Source organism: Mastomys coucha, unplaced genomic scaffold (genome assembly GCF_008632895.1).
Source record: "Mastomys coucha isolate ucsf_1 unplaced genomic scaffold, UCSF_Mcou_1 pScaffold21, whole genome shotgun sequence".
Lineage (NCBI taxonomy): Eukaryota > Metazoa > Chordata > Mammalia > Rodentia > Muridae > Mastomys > Mastomys coucha.
Genome location: NW_022196904.1, coordinates 127176813 through 127196108, shown reverse-complemented (window position 1 = coordinate 127196108; position 19296 = coordinate 127176813). Strand labels below are relative to the sequence as shown.

The 19296-nt window shown below is 45.1% G+C and overlaps 1 long non-coding RNA gene across 1 annotated transcript; it reads left to right on the top strand.

Annotated features, from left to right (window-relative positions):
• The first annotated feature begins 2813 nt into the window (after positions 1–2813).
• Positions 2814–18803, top strand: LOC116100942. The gene is made up of 3 exons (XR_004122741.1): positions 2814–2986; positions 14296–14352; positions 18494–18803. It is a non-coding gene; the product is annotated as an uncharacterized LOC116100942 (long non-coding RNA).
• Positions 18804–19296: the final 493 nt, after the last annotated feature.

Below are 19296 nucleotides of genomic sequence, written 5' to 3'. Positions count from 1 at the left end.
TGTTAACGAGGCATGCCAGGAAGGGAAGTGGGACTGTATATCCCTGACTGTGGATGCTGTCAAGTGGATATCTGTCTAAACCCATGAGCATTTCTAAGATAGCCTGGTCATGGAACATGGCACCTAAATGACATGAGGCCCCACATGGATATCACCCAGTGGCTAAGCCATCACAAGGAGTCAATGCAGAATTGCTCCAAGTGAACTTGGCTTCCATGCTATGTCTATAGAACGTTGATGCATAACAATGTAGACCGCTGGAACTGTCCCCAGGGCAGTGTGCCGAGGGACCTGATGAGGAGGGGCTTTTCTTTCTGTAAAATCATTTTGCTCTTCATGATGTGTGTAGGGGGAACTGTAGGGAAGAAGGGCTGCCCAACAGCTCCTGCAGGTGTCCACGACATTCAGTCGGGGTGATGGAACTTAGTACCAAGTTGTACTTCTAGAGAAAAAAAAATATCATTCCCTTTCCTAAGACAAAATTTTTCATGTGGTACTTTCATATGATTTCTTAGTCTGTCTGGGGAGCAAAGGCAGGATATACTTAGGGGTTATTTATTATAAATGAACGAAGTGGGAAAGCTCCTGCGAAGGAAGAAATACGACCACCAGGAAGAGGCAGAAAATTGAGCTTTCAATAAACGCACCTATGGCCGGTTTTCATTTGCTTCTCCTATTTTCTCTTCCTCGACTGCTACTAGAACTGACAAGACGGTAATTAGATTCTGCTTTTTCAAGAGCAAAGGGTTTATTAATTTTAGTATTTAAGATTCTGTAGTTCCTGGGCCTTTTCTGAGGCCCCTGCTCTCACCTGGGATAGACTAGCTCCCACAGGGTTTCCTGATGAGGGGAAAACCTCCTGCCATCTCCAACACATGAACAGAAAAAAAGAGATGACAAATCCCTAGGAGAAATTCCTACTCCCTGGTGAGAAAGGGGTTCTTTACCCACCAGACATGCATACCTATGTGTACCGTACACCAGCTGACTTCTGGGGCCTGGCCTAACATTATTAAGTAGAAGGACCCTCCCTTCCTCCATCCTTCCTTCCCTCTTTCCCTTACTCCCATCCTCCCTGTGCATGAGCCTGATCCCAACAGCCATGAGGAAGGCCACTTGTAACCTTCCCAAGCCAGTTCTCCTCCTAGATTCCAGTGCTAGGGACTCTATAAAGCCATCCATTCTGGCAGCTGCTACTGGATCCTCTAAGGGACACTGCCATCTGAAACCCTATGATAACATACTATGAAATGATTCTACATGGAGAGTCAACTGAAAACTCAGTTACTGCTGGCAATAACTTAAAGAGCTCTGTTCTCATATCTTTACCATCTTTTCTACATAGCTTCCTCATTCCAACATCTGCAAACTTTAGGGGATCCAAGGTCTGGTCTTTGGTTCACCATCTTCATGCTATGCTTCCGTCAAGTCACCAACAGTACACCTGTAGAACTGTTCCTCTTCCGACATCACTGTGGCCCTATGAATTTACTTCTATAACACAAATGGTCTGTTTGTGGGCAGAACCTCAAGGCTCAAGACCTAGCCCACACAGTGGAAAGGAACAGTGAAAATAAGTTCTCTGAGCATTCTGCGTGTGCCTTTTGACAACCATTCTAAGGTGACATCTGCTTCTCACTTTGGTCTCACCATACGTCTCACCAGATCCTATCTTGGTCTCTCTTATGTCACTGCCTGCAGGGGTTACTTCCTCAGAACGCCTTTGTCTACCAGAACAAGTGCAAACTCCCCCTCTCCCTTGTATGCTTCCTCTTCCACTACTTCATTTCCTTATCACTCTTCCCAACTTAAAGGCCCTGCTAAATGTAAACAAGATGTGACATCATGTAACATTGATATTAATCGTCATTACCAATATACATACCCAAGGCAGATAAATAATACATGTGTGCATATACAATTCAGTCACTCAAGAACATACATATGTCTTCATTATTTATTGTCTTTTAGTCTTGCCAAGGGCTAATGGCTTTTGATATAAGGTGATGACACACATTTTACTATTTAGGAAATCCATTTACATTCAAAGCTATTGATTTATAGAAGAATATCAAATGAGTGCTAACCAAGGCATCACCGGGAAGCAGAGAAAATATTGGAGTAGCTCCTACATGGTTGATATCCTGGAACCTTGACTCTCTGTTCCCCTCTGGGAGGTGTCAGCTGGGCCTGTGCTATTCCCACACTCACCTTAGGGCAAACACTCTTTGATTAACTGTGGAGGAAAATGGAACAGGAAAGGAGTGGATGCTAGCCAGGAAGCTTCCCCAGGAGCCTTTGAAAGTGCAGATAGTCCCTAAGTCCTGGATGAACTCATAAGTGAATCTCAGTGATGGTTTCATGGAAGAAACTGGAGTTGTACAAATGGGAACACATTTCTATCCACTAGGACATAGGAGTATAACCTCATATTATAAGGCTATAAGCCTCATATCCAGGTCCAGCAGGACCTGATGTTGTTTATCTGCTTCTGAATTTTGCCAGGCTGTGCTGAGGTGTCACAGTCAGCGCCAGAACCCTTACATGGGGGGGGGGGCATCATTTTTTAAGCTTAAGGACAATTTTATTAGAATGTAAAGGAAAAACCAAAGGGCAGCAGTAAATCTTTGCAACTGTCTGGGGGGGGGGGGAGACTGAGAAAAGAAGGGGCAAAGGCCATTCTGTTTAAGTCAGCTTGGAAGCTGGATACACTGTGGACAAGTCACGCGGCAGGGAGGTGGCTTTTGAGAAAGAGTAGGAAGTCCAAAGCTTCAGAAAAAGCATACTTAGCTTCCAGCCAGCATTCAGAAGAGAATTAAAAGGAAAAGTCTCACCTCTCTTAGGACTTAGAAAGGCTGGCAGACCCAGTTAACCCCTGTGGCTGCTCAGCTTGCAAGGACTGCACTAGTGGACAAGAATTCTGGAAATGAAAAGTGCAGTATCGCACTAAAGGAAACCTCATCCTGTACCTCTATCATGACTTAAGGTGAGTCCACCTTCCCATGGGGAGTATTTGGTCCAAGTCATTGACTCTAACTGGAATCTTAGGCATTCGCCAGACTAGGGGGCTTCTTCTCTTATCACAAAGAGTTGCTTCTTAATGGGCCTTTGATGCTATTCTAACCCACCACCCCCAAAGAAGCAGCCCTATAATCATTTAGGGATCAGATCACAGATCAGAGCTCCAAACACTCCTGGAATCTCTCTAATCTCTGTCAAGAATGAAGCTGCCAAGGATCCCCAGGACATTTGGGGCTTTAAGGTCAAGAAAGAAATTAGTTATTTTTCTCTGGGGTCTTTTTGTCCTAAACTGTCTAGCCAATTTCTACCTCCTGTTCTTATCATCCCTCTCTCTGAAGAGGTAACCTTAACAGTCATTGTGGAATCAGGGTGACAACAGATCTGGCTTTGTCTAGCTCAATGAGGGTGTTGGGAATAGCCATTGGGATAAAGGAGGGAATCTTGCTCAGGATTTGAGAATAGGAACTTGAAGTTCCTATTTGAAGTCTACCTAGATATGTGTAACCATTACAAGGTCAAGGCCTAGGGATGCTCAACTTGGTGTGGGAAGCTAGAGATACTGAAGATGTATGGGGGCCACACTGACAGAAGGTCCTGCTACCCCCATTTATAAACCTGATTGTTTCACTTGTATTGTAATTATGGGGCATGGGAAGCAAGAACTTCTGTCTGCCAAGAGACCCCTCCACTTGCATTTTCTGAGCAGCAGGGTATTAAAATATTCCCTAGGTAGCTATTCTTTGTGAGCCTCCAGAGAATAAGCTCTTGAGTGAAGATCTTCCCCAGGTCAGGCATCCTTATCTACTCTTGATTTTGTCCCACCCACTTCTTGTGTCCTATTCTGTTTTTGGAAGCAAGGGACTCATTAGAAGTATAAGAAAAGGGCATCCCAGCTCTGTAGTTGGCCTGGCTGGCTTCCTTCCAGCTCCAGAACAGCAGCCGTAGCCTCTTTCCCCTTCACAGCAGCCTTGGGTGTGCAACTCCCCCAAGAACCCTATGGAGGTTAAACAAGGTTTAACACCAGTGTTTGTGTCAGCCAAGTGGTACCTGGATCCCAATTGGCTGCATCCCTAACTCATGGCCTATGGTGGCCCTGGGATCCAGCCACCTTTCTCTTCAAATGAAGGAAATGGCCAACTAGAAATTGAGAGAGCAAATATCTGGCTTTTTTTTTTCCGATCTCTAAAGAAGAAAGGTCTTCATAACCCAAAGAGTCTAAGAGCAAAGAGAAAGAAGCAATGTTGGGGAGCATCAGCACGTATGTTCTCTGTTAGGAATAGACAGAACGCAGTAGGTCTAAGGACCAGCTTGGGTGAGGAAAGGGAATGGAAGGGAAGGGAAGGGAAAGCTGGCTTCCCACATCTGCCAACTCCTATCGTGTAATTTCTCCTATAGGGTTGACTTTCTGCTGCCCCTGGGATGTCTCTGAAAGCACAGTAGGGAAAGACTCCAGATCCATGTAAGCAGCATGTACTGGACAGGCTCTCCTTCTACTGCCTCTGGCTTAGTGTTGGGCAGCTGGACCTTGAGCAGAAGCTGGGCTGATGCAGTGTCTACATACCTGGACACTGTGACGTCCCCTGCAGACCCACATGTTTTGCATGAGAACCTTCTGTCTCTGTCTCTTCTAATCCCTGGAGCAATCTATCTTCACTTGAAGTGGTTTTTTTTCCCAAGAGTTTGAAGTATAGCACAAATCTCCAACAAGTCCTACATGAATCCACTTATTTGTGGGTAGATTTTTTTTTCTAGTGTTTTGATTTTATTTTTTGAGATAGAGTCTTACTTTGTAGCCCAGGCTGCTCTAGAACTAGTTATGTAGCCTAAGATGGTTTTCAGCTCATGGCAACCCATCTGCTACAGCTTTCAATGTGCTGGTTGGAGTTATAGGCTGAGACATCACAACTGGCTTCCTAGTAGGTTTAAAGCATGTCTGCTGTCCTCTACTCAGTGACTATAGAAGTAAGACCCTGGTTTGTGTTCTCTCTGCCTGGCCTCCCACCTTCTACTTACCCCAACCCCAATCCTTAACTCCAGCTTTACAAACATGTCCCTCCAGAATGGTCATTCAGGGTATGGATCAAAACACCAAGGCCCTTGATGGCAGAGAGGGACCCTGGAGAATAAGTTGACCCAGGTTGCTCAGGGCTCATGAGATGCCTCTTTGGAAAGCCAAAGGTGATGTGTAATTGACATTTTGAGTGTGCAGAGGAGTCCTGAAGCCAAGCCATGTTTGGAATTAAGGTAAAATGAGGGTGTCCCAAGAGCTAAAAGGTGGGTGCATATAAAGACACGGTATAAAGAAAGTGTGATTTGCCTATTCCCAACATGCAGTTCAGTGAGAATTGTTTCTGATTGGTGGGTTTATTGCCTTCTAAGTATTGTTTGCAAGTGGTGAAGATTCAGAGCAGGTTCTCAGAGGGCCTCCAGCCCCATCCCTGCCTCTTCTACCTTGCAACCTTGCGACCTTGCAACATAGGGAAGCCTCTCTGACTATGATCTCCCACAGGGAAAAGAAGAGCAGCCACCTCCAGATGGGCTGTCATCACCACTTTGCAATTAATGTCTCCATGAATGGCATAACCATAGTCCTGCTTTGTTTCATTTTGAAAGGTTGATCTTTCTTTTTTCATAGAAAGTAAGATTTTCTTTTTCAGAAAGTATAGAAACTATATAACTTAAAGTATATTTCTTTCTCTACACAAGAATTACTGTGATGCATGTGGAGGACAATGAGCCTGGTGTTAACCTGACATCACACATATCCTCAGGGAGCTGCATCATCCCCTCATACAGTGAGCAGACTGTTACCTCATAGTCACCACGTGGTTTAGGTATCTTTCCTTGTGGCTAAAGAATGTCAGGTGCCCAGTCATGCCATTTTCTGTCCCCAAAACACTCAAATCTCTCACTCTAGTACAATTGGGATGGAAGTCTGTGGCAGTTAATTTTGTGCATCAACCTGAGTCAACCATATGGCACCCAAGAATTTAGTCAGACCACATTGATTGTGTACACATTTGCGTATGTCTGTCTATGGATGAAGTGAAATTGTCCTCCCCTGTGTAGGTGGCCCTCACCAATGTGTGAACGCTCTGAGTAAAGTCAGAGGCTGCCTAGGAAGGAATTCTGTCCCTCTTTGCCTGGCTGCCTTCATACTGGGCAGAGGTCTTCTGCCCACAGACTAATCCATCTGGAACATTTGCCATTGGTTCTCTTCTTCCTCCTCCCTCTTCCCCCTCATGGATCAGAACTCACCCTGAGAAATTCGCATGTTCTGCCTCCTGTCTGTAGAGCAATAGGCTGATTGAGGGTAATTACCAACTGAAATCCCCCTGAGCTGTAAAGATAGTGTGATAGTAGCAGCTCCCAGGAAGAGAATGAGCAGTGAGAGAGATTAGAGACCAGAAACATACAAGAAGAGCCAGAAATCACAGCAGAGGCCAGGATCAGCAAGAAGATGTGACCTCAGGCTGCTGTGACTCCATTTCTGATCTGCAAGCAAAGACTGACTCTGTGATCTGTGATTTAAAAGAACAATGGTATTCTGGACCAGATTCCTATGATGGGTCCACAGTAGCAGGTCTGTTCTTATTGTGTTTACTAAGCCATCTGTACTCATCAAAATGGCCAAGAGGGTCAAGCTGAGCTCGTTAAAATAGAATGAATATGTGGAAGGAGTGTATGGCTGTGGGAGATAAGATGAACACTAGACCTTGCCTTTGGGCCCATGTTTGCCTGTGAATGTCATTGTGCCCCTCCTTGTTTGTTTTATTTACTGCTCTGTAGCAAAATGTGAGGCACATTGGTGGCTAAGCACTGAGCTCCTGGGTCTGTTCTAATCCTAGAATCCAGTGCTCTGGAAACAGGACAATCCTTCTAGGGAAAGTTGGTCCATGTCTCTCCGGGCAGGAGGAGCTGGAGGCTGCCATGCATTAAGAGCTGGCAGCAGAGCATTGCTCTTGTGCTCATTTATAGCACCCTGATGTACATTTTATTGAGAGACACAGGAGGTAGTGTCTCTGCTGGCTTCATTGTGTTGGGACGGCATGAAGAAGAAGGAATGATGTGGCTGACATACATTGAGAAGATGGACTGCTTAGCCAGACATTAGCCAACAGAAGATGGCTCGTGATACATGAGGAAATCCATTAGTGAAATGGGAAGAGTGAACTTTAGATGTGGCATATCTATCACCGAGCACTGGGCTGGCTGTGGAAACAAGGGCAGAGAGCTGAGCGTGAGAGATTGATCTGACTCAGAGGCACGCCCTTGCAGGGCTGTTCTGCTCGGGTTTAGATTCCACATCTCTGAGAGTCAGAAACTGCACATTTTAGCACTATCCTTGGATCTCAGGGAAGCTCTGGAAAACATTGCCTGCTGGGACCTCAGGCTGGCCTCGCTTGTTTGCAAAGGTGGAGGGGAGCCCACATTGCAGGTCTCTGAGCTCCCCAACTGAATCTAACTGCTTTGCACCATATGCCTTTTGAAACTTCTTTTTGAAGGCTAGTGTAGAATGAAGAATGAAGCTATGAGTTACATGCACTGGTATTTACAATGGGTATGCTAATCCATGTAGTGGAGAAGCCATACCTTCAAGCCAAGGTTTTCCCTTCCTCCTGCCTAGGACAAGAGGCTCTGATTTGTAGGAAGACAGAGGAGCATAGGCCCTGGACTTTATCGTCATCCATACTGGGGGTTATTTTGATTTTCCTTTTTTGAGATAGAATCTCAAGGAGGCCAGGTTGGTTTTATATTCTCTATGTATCCAAGGGTGACAGGGAAATTCTGATCCTCCAATCTCCAAATGCTGTGATGACAACAGTGTACCACCTACATGGCCTGGGTATGGTTTTCAAGGAGCTTTTGAAAAAAGAGTATCAGGGACAGTAAGCTTCCCTCAAAAGCCTGAAGGCTTAAGAAGTTGGTTGTTCATGGCACACTGAACAGAGCAAAAAAAGGAAGACGGAAGGAGACAGAAGGAGAAGTAAATGTGGCTGTGGAGAGACAGAACTTCTGGGAGTCAGTCTGGAGTGTAGACAACACCCAGAGACCCATGGGGGCATGTGAGAGAAGGAGCAGCTTCATCACTACTTGTATGAAGCTCCAGGCCTGTAATAGTGGGGTGGATGTCTTTCAGGGGAAGACAGGATTTGTGGATGCAATGTGTACCTTGGAAGTGGGAATCAGAGCTAAATGTGCTAAATGAGAGTATATTGGGATGAATAAGTCCAAGGATAGAGGACAGGGATTACACAGGCTTTGGGACAATTAACTAGAGTGAATCCGATCCCTTTAAAGATGTAGGCCAGAGATAGCAAAGTGAACCAGTTCATAGATTTGCTTATGGAGGTGCTGCAACAGGGCCTAGAGAAGAACATGTGGCCCTGAGATCCAGGTATTTCATTAAAGAGTCCAGGCTGGAGGGTAGAGGCACAGCAAAGGTGGCAGCCCCTGGACAGTACCAGCAAGGGAGGAAGTAGCTAAGGCTGCTGCTAAGTCATACAGGAACAAAGCCTTGGGACCAGAAACTAAGAGGGTTTGAGGGTGTCCTAGGAGGTTCTCAACTCACAGTAAATGTTGTCACCATCTGTTCTGGCCTGTGACTTTTCTGGCATCATCCATCCATCTATATGGATGAAGGGATGGGAGTGACTGTATTCTAAATTCTCCACCGAGGTTTTGCCACCTGACGTAGGCAGGGAACAGTTAAGAAGCTCACTATCCAGGGAACAAGAAGATTGAGAATTTGAGGTTGACTTAAAAAGAACCAGAATGCAGGAGAGGCTGGTGTGTATCCCTGGTTATGAGACATATAAAATATGCATGCGTGTTCTTATGGGTTAGCTTTCTCTTGTTACCTTCTCCCCAAGAATGTATTGTTTGGCTAATGGGGATGAGGTTTGGGGAGCTTCTCTGAAGTCTTATCCTATTCAGAAGGAAGTAGTAGGGCCCCAAGGCTACCATGACAAAATATTACAGACTGGATGCTTTAAAATGGCAGAAATTCATTCTCTCTAGCCTCTGAAGGGCACACGAGTGAAATCAAGCTGACAGCAGAGTCATGCCCCCTCTGAACTTGGAAAAAAATGGTGGCTTTGGCCTTTGCCATGTTCTAAGTTTGTGAATACAGCATTCATTCTCTGCTTCATCAAAATAGAGACTCATCTCATGAGTCTGGAGGTTCAAATTGATCCTACCCCTCAAAACACTGTCATTGGATTAGGGGTCCAGTCTTAACCTGATCTTAGCCTGGTTCCTTCTGTGGAGACCCAATTTCTAAACCAGGCTACAGGCCACCCTGAGTGACCTGAGCTGTCTTCTCCCACAAGCCCAGTGTGCCTAAGTCTAAAGACAGGCTCACAGTTCTTGGCTGTTTTCCTGCAGTTTCAGAACACAGAGTAGGTGACTCGAAGGCTCATATCAACAAAGCACAACAGCAAACTTCCCAAAGGAGAACAAAAAGCAGAGAGCTTTCACTCTGGGGAGCTTTCTGAGGGGCAGAGTTCTATGCACTTTAACCCCAGGTCATATGGAGGAATGTGGAAAGGACCACTGTCAGCAGCCTTTCCCACAAGCCCAGAGTGAAATATGACTGAGCCAGGATGGTTTACACAAACCCTCCCTTCCAGCCACCATTGCCAAAAGGAACTAAGATCCATTGGAGGTCTGCCCACCGCTTCAGCAGCGCTCTGCCCGTCCACAGCATCAGGATAAAATTAACTGCAAATGGGAGAAATTGAGGGTGCATTCAGGAACCAACTCAGTGATTGCATTTCTGCATGTAATTGTCACCGAAGGATCCAGTCAGGGCTGGCGAGGCTGCGCTTTCTGAGATGAAGTGGTTGGATGAGGTCTAGGCATCAGCCAGTGGAACAGACACACCTCGTCTGGGAGAAGGCCGGGGAGGCAAGGACAATGAGGAAGGCTCGCTTTCTTTGCACCTGAGAGAGCTGAGAAACAGCCAGCCTGAGTGCCTGACCCATGCAGATGAAATTGATTTCATTATTTCTCATTTTCCAATCCGAGATTACAGCTGGGCAGAGAGCGGCCCTCTATTTTCAACTCGGCTTTTTGATTTTTCAAGCAACTTCAGGTTTAGACTATATTAGTCCCTTCCTCTGCTTGTGTAATAATTAAAAAGAAATTGTGGCTACTTTGGGGCTGACAAAACAGGTTCTGAAATTTGGAGGAGGGAACCTTGTAGCACTCTAAAGTTGGTTTTTGAGAAAGTGACTCCAACTTCTAGGCATCTCTTTGTGATGAAATGGAATCCAGGAGCCAGCCTTTTTCCAGGGAAGGAGAAGGGAATACCTTCTCTCTGGAGAGGCCACAACCTGGCATGCTCCTGTCTCTGCCCTTGTGCAAGAAAGTCTTCAACAGTGGAATCCCTAAATAGTCACTCCCCACTTCTCCTTTCTCTCCTCCACCCTAGAGATGGGTTTGGGGGTAGGGATCAGATTCTGAGGAGAAGGAACCTTCTTGGGCTCTGTGAAAACCTACCCTTCTAGGTCATACTGACCCACCTGGACAGGTCTTCAGAACCAAGGCCTTACATGGAAGCATGCTCCAAATGCCACAGGATCACTGAAGGACCAATTAGTTTCCAGAGTCAAAGGCACCACAGTAAGGAAAGAACTCATGAGAATAGCAAGCCCCAGGGCCTAGTGTTGGCAGAGTCCTTCCTGAACCTGGGTCTGAAGAAGACAGGGATAAGCAGTTACCAGAGTCACTCAGGTTCAGCGCTTTCCCTAGGGTAAACTGGTGCACAGTGTGCTACCATCTCTGATTCCTACAGCTGGTGCTTGGAGACACAGATCTGGTGGCCCTATTTGCGTATAGAAGTCAAGCTCCATTGCCTGGAACGTGAGACTTCTTACTGGGAAAGAAGTCTTTCTACAGACCTTGAGCCACTAAGAAGACAGAAAGATCTGGCATCTATCTTCATGAGCTGGAAGCCTTGGGAAGCTCTCAGTGACAGCTGCAGCGGTCTGGATGTCAGTGGGAATGGCTTGATGCCTTGCACATTTATGTTTTTCTTACTGAAGATGCAAGATTGGAAACGCTGATCTACTTCAGCCTGGCCAGGTGTGGCCAGGAGGTTTATAGTGAATACTAATCTGCTGATGTTGTCCCAGAGCCTGGGCATGCTCCAGTGGTTTTCCTACTCACTAGGGAAGGGGGCAGGCTTTTCACATTAGGAGGTGGGTAGCTTCCTGGAGTGCCCCAGTTCTTAGGTGAAGTTCCCCGTGGAGCACAAAAACATTGGGCTATTTATGTCTTACGCTCCTGCTGGGAAAATCAACTCAGAACACTGAAACCCAGATTTACTGGCCAAGGAAAGGATTTGAATTCCTGAGAGGCCTGGAGCTGCCTTGGCAGCAGCTGAGGACACAGGCTTGATGTCCCCTCCTCCATGCTTTTTCCCTCTCGTGCCATCTCTAACTCCAGGCAGAGGGAACTCTTGACAGGAAAGTCTTTTTCTATTGATAGCTAGAGTTCGACGTTAATGGCCTGAGCATTCTGCAATCAGCTTACAATTGCTCAGGGCTATGATAGAAAAAAAAAAAAAAAGGTTGGAGCTTGGGCCAGAAACCCACCCAGCTCTGTGTGAGCTACTGAGCTCATCACAGAAGATGTCTGATCGACATCACAGAGTGGGAAACCCCATCAGTACGTATGTGGCTGTCACGAGACTGAACTGAGCCCTGGTTATTGTGAAGGGAAACCAAGCTCCAGAATGGAGGTTCTCTACCTCAGAAATAGCACCATGAACAGAAGCAGTGGGATTTATTCTAGAAGGATTCCCCGGAACATGGCTCACAGCTGCTCAAAACACAGTGAGATTTTTGATCTTCTAAAGCGGTAGAACAAGCTAAGTGTGGTGGCTCAGATCTGCACCGGGAAAGCTAAGACAGGAGTTCAAGGCTAGCCTGGACTACATGGAGTATTCCTGGACAGCCTGAGTTACAAAATGAGAATATGCTTTAACCAAATAAGTGAATACAAGTAGAACACATCAACACACAAAAAACTGAATTTAGAGCAACTGATTTTTCCATCGACCTGGAATTGCTCATCTCTCCTTTTCCTGCTCAGCATGTGTGTGCCCTGCTGCCTGCTGCCTCTGAAGTGCTTCCACTGTATCCCAAAGTCTGTGGGTTGGGAGCTTAGTCTCCAAATTCGTATGTTGAAGCTGTTAGTGGGTGAGGCTTCAGAGTAAGATGAGGGCTTGTGGGTAGGGCTTTCATGATGGAATCAGTGGCTTCCCAGGATGGAGACCCAAGCTTGCTCAAACCTTGCCAGAATCAGCTTGCTGCTCTTCTTGACACATTGTGTTGTGATATGACAAGAAGGCCCTCGACACAGGCTGACCCTTTGATCATAGCTTCCCTGCTCTGTAGAGCTGTGTGAGTCGTTTTCTTTTTGTTCATAAATGACTCAGCATAAGCTATGATGTTACAGTCCTAAGATTTGAAACCAAACTGCCTCTCACGGGTTCATGTTTTAAGCTCTCTATCTCTAGCCCTGGGTGTTCTTTTGAAGGCTTGTGGAGCCTTTAAAAGATGGGTCCTCACTGGCAGAAGTAGGCCACTAGGGACAGGCTTTGTAGGATATGGCCTTTCTTGCTTCCCTTCCTGTCTCTCTGCTTCGTGGTCCAGTGTGATGTGAACAGTTACTTTGTCTTCCTTCAATCACAGATAAATTACAATACACTCTTCTGTATCCAGCTCAATAGACTAAAATTGCTTAGAAACTGTGGGCCCAAACAATCCTCCCTTAAGAGTTTTCTGTGAGGCATTTAGTTACAAAGACACAAAGTAATTAGTAGAAGGAGGAAGGACAAAAAGAGATACTTTTGGCCCCAGCTGTGTTCACCTAAAGGGGAAGGTGACAAAGACTCCAAGTGAGAAAAGAGGGGAGCCCAGGGCCATGCCCTCCCTGGTTACCCACCTTGCCTGTGCTTGTTCCTTTCATGGTGATCAGCATCATCCTCTTGCATCTCAAGCAAGGGTTCAGTATTCCACCTAGGACTCTGAGAAGCGGCAAGCAACTCCTAGCATGAGGATCCTATCCTTGAAAAACCCTTTTTGACACCTTTTAAAAAAAATCTCACACTCCTGAATCCCACTGGTAAAAGGGTGGCCACTTATAGGTACCTGACACAAAAAGCTCACAGCCATAGTTAACCTCTTCACTTGAGCATCAGCAACATTGTGATTTTGTGTGTTGGGGGAGTGAGGAGGGGAGGTCTTTGAAGAAATTATGGAGTTTGGGGAAGTCTCTGCTGCCATGCTGTGTGATGTCCCAGAGACATGCTAGCCTGACTGGGACCTGTTTTCTGTCTTTGTTGGAGACACTCCACCTGAAAGCATTTCTTTTTTTTCTTTTAGATTTGTTTGTTTTATGTGCATGAGTACACTATAGCTGTCATCAGACACACCAGAAGAGGACATCTGATTCCATTACAGATGGTTGTGAGCCACCATGTGGTTGCTGGGAATTGAACTCAGGACCTCTGGAAGAGCAGCCAGTGCTGTTACCACTGAGCCTTCTCTGCAGCCCCCCTGGAGGCATTTCTTATCAAGGTCATGTATAAAAGCCATCAAGTTATAGGGCTCTCACAGAGGAAAAAAGCTGGACCTAAGTTTTCAGGACCCATATTGCAGGCCAGGAATCATGAGAACATGAGGCTAGGCAGGTGACACAGGTTGACACAGCTTACTCGAGTGAGGAATCACAGGGGACCTGTGTATCACAGGAAGATAGAGAGGTAAACATCTTAGGTGGGAATCATAAGACTACTGGAAGTTTCATGGAGATTCAGATCAGACTAGCCTGTATGCCGGGAGGAAATCCTTGTATGCAGGGTCCACCACATAAGTATCCATTCATTCAACAAACAAAGCTCAGATACCCAGCAAAGTTGAGGCTGCCAGATCACAGAAAATAGCATCTGCCACCACCACAGCCTCACTACAGGCATAGCCTACTGGAGCATCACACGGTGTACATGTGACAGATATGTAATAGTAAAGAAATTCTGGAGAGGCCTAGGGTCAGGAAGATCAGGGAAGGCCTCATGGAAGAAGTGGAGTCTGAGCAAAGGATTGCGGGACTAAAGAGTTTCAGAGTAATGGTTCTCAACAGGAAGGGATAATGGAGCTTAAAAGGAAGACTATTACTGGAGATGGGGGTGGGTACATGAACAGAGACATGCTTTTTTTTCGAAATGGCCATCCTTGTAACAGCCATAAACTTGTGCTTTCACAGGGACACAGGCTGAGATCAGAAGCAGAGAGTTCAAGAGAAGGCTGTTAAACAAATAAGGTGAGAGACATTGGGGGCTGGAAATAAGGGGCAAGCATGGACCAGTGCAGAGGCACACATATGTGTGTGTGGACATGCAAGCATAGACAAAGCACACATACTCAACCCAAGAGTATGTACACACACACACACACACACACACACACACATACACACACACTCACTCACATACACACTGGTTCTAGTAACCTAAGTGGTACATTATTCCTGTATTTCTGGCTCTTTCTCCCTAGCTTAGCAGGTAACAGTGGTACAAGGTTGCACTAAGCAAGGTGATGCAGGATGGCTAGAAATGTGCACTTGAGTATTGACTCTGCTCTCCTCTCAAGGGTGTGGGAAGGGTTTCTAACAGTAGATCTTGTTTCTCATTAGCTTCTTCTCCCCTTTCCTTTCCATCTCCCACACGGTGCAAAGGATTGATTCTAGGGCTCTGCATATGCTAGACACCTCAGTTCTTGATCAGATATTTTTGGAATGAGTAAATAAATCATTCTACTATGACCTACATACAAGGATTTAAAAAATCATAGCTTTTGGCCTTATCTTAGTTGTGTTGAGTATCCTCTTATCAGGAAAATGTAATATCTTCAATCCAATGCCAAGTCTAACTCCCTGTAGGTAAAGCCTGGGTATGAAGCATGCTTTGCTGGGGCTCCCAATCTCTCCACTTGAGGACCACATGCATGTTAAATGGAATAAGATTGATTTTAAGCCTGAATACACAATCACATGCAAACATAAACTTTACAAAATGTGGTAGTTTGTTGTCAAATGGAAAAAGAACAAAGGTCCTGCACATAAGAAAGGTCCCAAGGGACCAGGCCAGCAGCCTGTTGGCCCTGAGTCAGATGACAGTGAGTCTGAGATCCATGCCTGTTCTCCTCTAACACACATTAAGAGTAATTTGTTTGCCAGTTTTCCCTTTTATTTCTAATCCCCAAAAGAAGCTGTTTGCCTTTATTATTGAGAATAGTTTTCCCTATTCTAGGTTTTTTGTTATTCCAGATGAATTTGCAAATTGCTCTTTCTAAGTCTGTGAAGAATTGAGTTGGAATTTTGATGGGGATTGCATCAAATCTGTAGATTGCCTTCGGCAAGATGGCCATTTTTACTATATTAATCCTGCCAATCCATGAGCATGGGAGATCTTTCCATCTTCTGAGATCTTCTTCAATTTCATTCTTCAGAGACTTGAATGAAGTCTTTGTCATACAGATCTTTTACTTGCTTAGTTAGAGTTACACCAAGATATCTTATATTATTTGTTGCTATTGTGAAGGGTGTTGTTTCCATAATTTCTTTCTCAGCCTGTTTATACTTTGTGTAGAGGAAGGCGACTGATTTGCTTGAGTTAATTTTATATCCAGCTACTTTGCTGAAGTTGTTTATCAGGTTTAGGAGCTCTCTGGTGGAATTTTTGGGGTTACAAGTATACTATCATATCATCAGCAAATAGTGATAATTTGACTTCTTCCTTTCCAATTCGTATCCCTTTGATCTCCTTTTGTTGTCTAATTGCTCTGGCTAGGACTTCAAGTACAATATTGAATAGGTAGGGAGAGAGTGGACAGCCTTGTCTAGTCCCTGATTTTCGTGGGATTGCTTCAAGTTTCTCTCCATTTAGTTTGATGTTGGCTACTGGTTTGCTGTATATTGCTTTTACTACGTTTAAGTATGGGCCTTGAACTCCTGATCTTTCCAAGACTTTTATCATGAAGTGACGTTGGATTTTGTCAAATGTGTTCTCAGCATCTAATGAGATGATTATATGTTTTTTTCTTTGAGTTTGTTTATATAATTAATTACGTTGATGGATTTCCATATATTGAACCATCCCTGCATCCCTGGGATGAAGCCTACTTGATCATGGTGGATGATCATTTTGATATGTTCTTAGGGAAATGGATGGATCTGGAGAACATCATCCTAAGTGAGGTAACCCAACCACAAAAGAACACACTTGGTATGCACTCTCTGATAAGAGGATATTAGACCAGGAGATCAGAATACATGAGCTACAATCCACAAACCAAAAAAAACTCAAGAAGAAGGAAGACCAAAATGTGGACACTTCATTCCTTCTTAAAAGGGGGAACAAAATACCCATGGAAGGAGTTGCAGAAACTAACTATGGAGAAGAGACTGAAGGAAGGACAATCCAGCCTGATATAGCTGTCTCCTGAGAGGCTCTGACAGTACCTGATTAATACAGAAGTAGAGGCTCACAGCAATCCATTGAACTGAGTACAGGGTCCCCAATGAAGGAGCTAGAGAAAGGACCCAAGGAGCTGAAGGGTTTTCAGCCCCTTAGGATGAACAACAATATGAACTAACTAATACCCTCAGAGCTCTTAGGGACTAAGCCACCAACCAAAGAGTACACATGATGGGACTAATTGCTCCAGCAGCATATGTATAGTAGAGGATGGCCAAGTCAGTCATCAATGGGAGGAGAGGCCCTTGGTCCTGTGAAGGTTCTATGCCCCAGTGTAGGAGAATGCAGGGCCAGTAAGCAGGAGATGGTGGAGTGGTGAGCAAGGGGAGGGGGGGAGGGTACAGGGCTTTGTTCTTGTTGTATTTGGTTTTTGGTTTTTTGATTTGTTTTTGGAAGGCAAACTAGGAAAGGAGATATCGTATGACATGTAAATAAAGAAACTATCTAATAAAGTAAAATAAAAAAGAATCCTTTTAAATATTTTAATAGAAATAAATGGGAATGTTCAAATGACAGGCACCCAAAGAAAAGAGGAACATTTGGTAACTTTAACTGCCAAATTAATTTCACAAATTTTTAAAACCACTATATAGAGTTGAGAGTTGATCAATGAATAAAGATAAGTTAATAATTGCATTTAAAAAAAGAAGAAGAAGCTGTTTGCCTGTGGACGTGAACTCTAATCGAGATATCTGCCCCTAGAGGTGGAGAGGGATGTGGTCTGGCCTTCTGTCCCTAGCATGTGGTTTGAGCAGTGTGGGCCTAGAGGACCTAGGGGGTTTTTCACTGAGACAGGATCAGCAAACACTCCCTCAATTTCAGTACACACAATACAGACCCAGCCAAACCCAGAGTAAGGTCAGCACTGCTGGTGATTCGGGTGAGCAAAAGGTGACCCTTGCAGTGCCATGACCCCAACTAGGACCAGGTTCTGACCTCTGCAACATCTCTGGTGTCATATTTGCAGACCTTGGTACAGACAATAGCATCTCCATTGACTGATGGGAACACTGAGGCACCAGGGAGCTCCTATGTACTCTTGAATAACAGGCCCATATTGACTTTTTGTTTCATACCAACTCAAGGAAGTTAAGACCAGTTCTCAGGATATGAATGGACTGTCCTAGGGAGTAGAGCAACATGGACCCACAGAATGCATTTGCTTTAAGTAAGTCGTGTGAAACCCTTTAGAATGGTGATGATCTTTTTGGAACCAGGCCTTGAGAGTCCCCTATGAGACTCGCAGTGCACATTGTACACATGAGGCCCCACCAAGAGGAAGATGCACGGTCAGTATGATTATTCTAGAAGGTCAGAAGAGGTACACTAATAGGAGGTGGCTAACAGTAGAACTGTGGCTCCTCTCTATATCCTAGGATCAGCTTTCCCCACTGAATCTGCTATACTCACTGTTACATAGGGATTGGATAGGGCTACTGGACTCTGACCTGTGACCCCTGTGACCCTTGTGACAGCCTGGGACCTGGCAGCTGACAGAGATACAGGGGTTATCATTGAGAGTCAATGTATTGTTGTATGACTAAAACAAATGCCAGACAGAGCTGCTGCCCTTCAGAGTGAGTTGTATCCAGGACAATGCCACCCAAATCCATCCTGCTCACTAAGTGGGTACTGATGCCCCAGACATGGCAGGCCACTGGGCTAATCATCCAAGGACCACACTCCAATGGCTGAAGGACACTCTTCCTTGAAGGTTTGCTTTTAAGTAAAGCTACTTTTGTTCAGTCTGAGTCCTATTAAGCCTCATATAGAAAGCAAGCCACAAAGCAGCTCAGGTCTATCGGAGAGCTCTGGGGCCAGTTCCCACGTGTACCACGAGAGCTTCAGGAACCAATTACCTGCTGATGCTCTCTGAAATTCCTTGATGGATTCTAAACTGGAAAATATTTGCTCTCTTCCTTTTAGAATTGAAGCTTCTGGTATCAACCAAAATGGGGAAAAGAAGGATGGCCAGGCTTTGCGTTCCTCCCGCCATAATTTCTGTATCACCAAGGGGTTTGTGAGCACCATCAGAAGAATTATTAAGATGCTCAAGAAAATAAGCCGTTAAGAAAATGCATTTAGGTGTCATAAAATGAAAAGGACGTGTTTCTCCTCGCCAGAGGAATTGCATGGCGGACATAAACCGTAATGTTATGACTGAAACCCTCCAGCTAAGTGTTTCCTGCCCTGAAAAAACATGAGGACCCGTAAGTAGAAAGGAGCAGAAATAGAAGCTGACGACAGAAATGGGACCACAGCCTGGCATTGCTCGGGCCACTGGAGGCCCCCTAACACAGAGCTACACTCTGAGGCAGTGCTCCACATCACGTGGGTCTGCTGCCTACCAAGTGGTGCAGCAGGCTCAGCGGTGGGAGTCTTAGTTATCTCGGGGTGTTGTTTGTCTTTTCTCCAAGAACCTAGAGTCAGTAAGCTCTGAGGACCCCGTTCCTATTGGCTTATTGGCCCAGAGGTAATGAGCACAGACTGTCTGGATACATGTACCTTTTCTTTTCTTTTCCTTTTTCTCTTTCTTTCTCTTTCTTTCTTTCTTCTTTTTCTCTCTTTCTTCCTTTTTCTTTTTTTGTTAACTCTTTGGAAACACATTCCCTGTGTGGCACTGGAAGGAACTGCTAAAAGAACGGGGCCCAAAAGCAGTAGCTGTTAGTCATGCTGGAGGGATATTGCATCATCTCCCTGAGGTTTCCATTGTTATACATCTGCTTGTC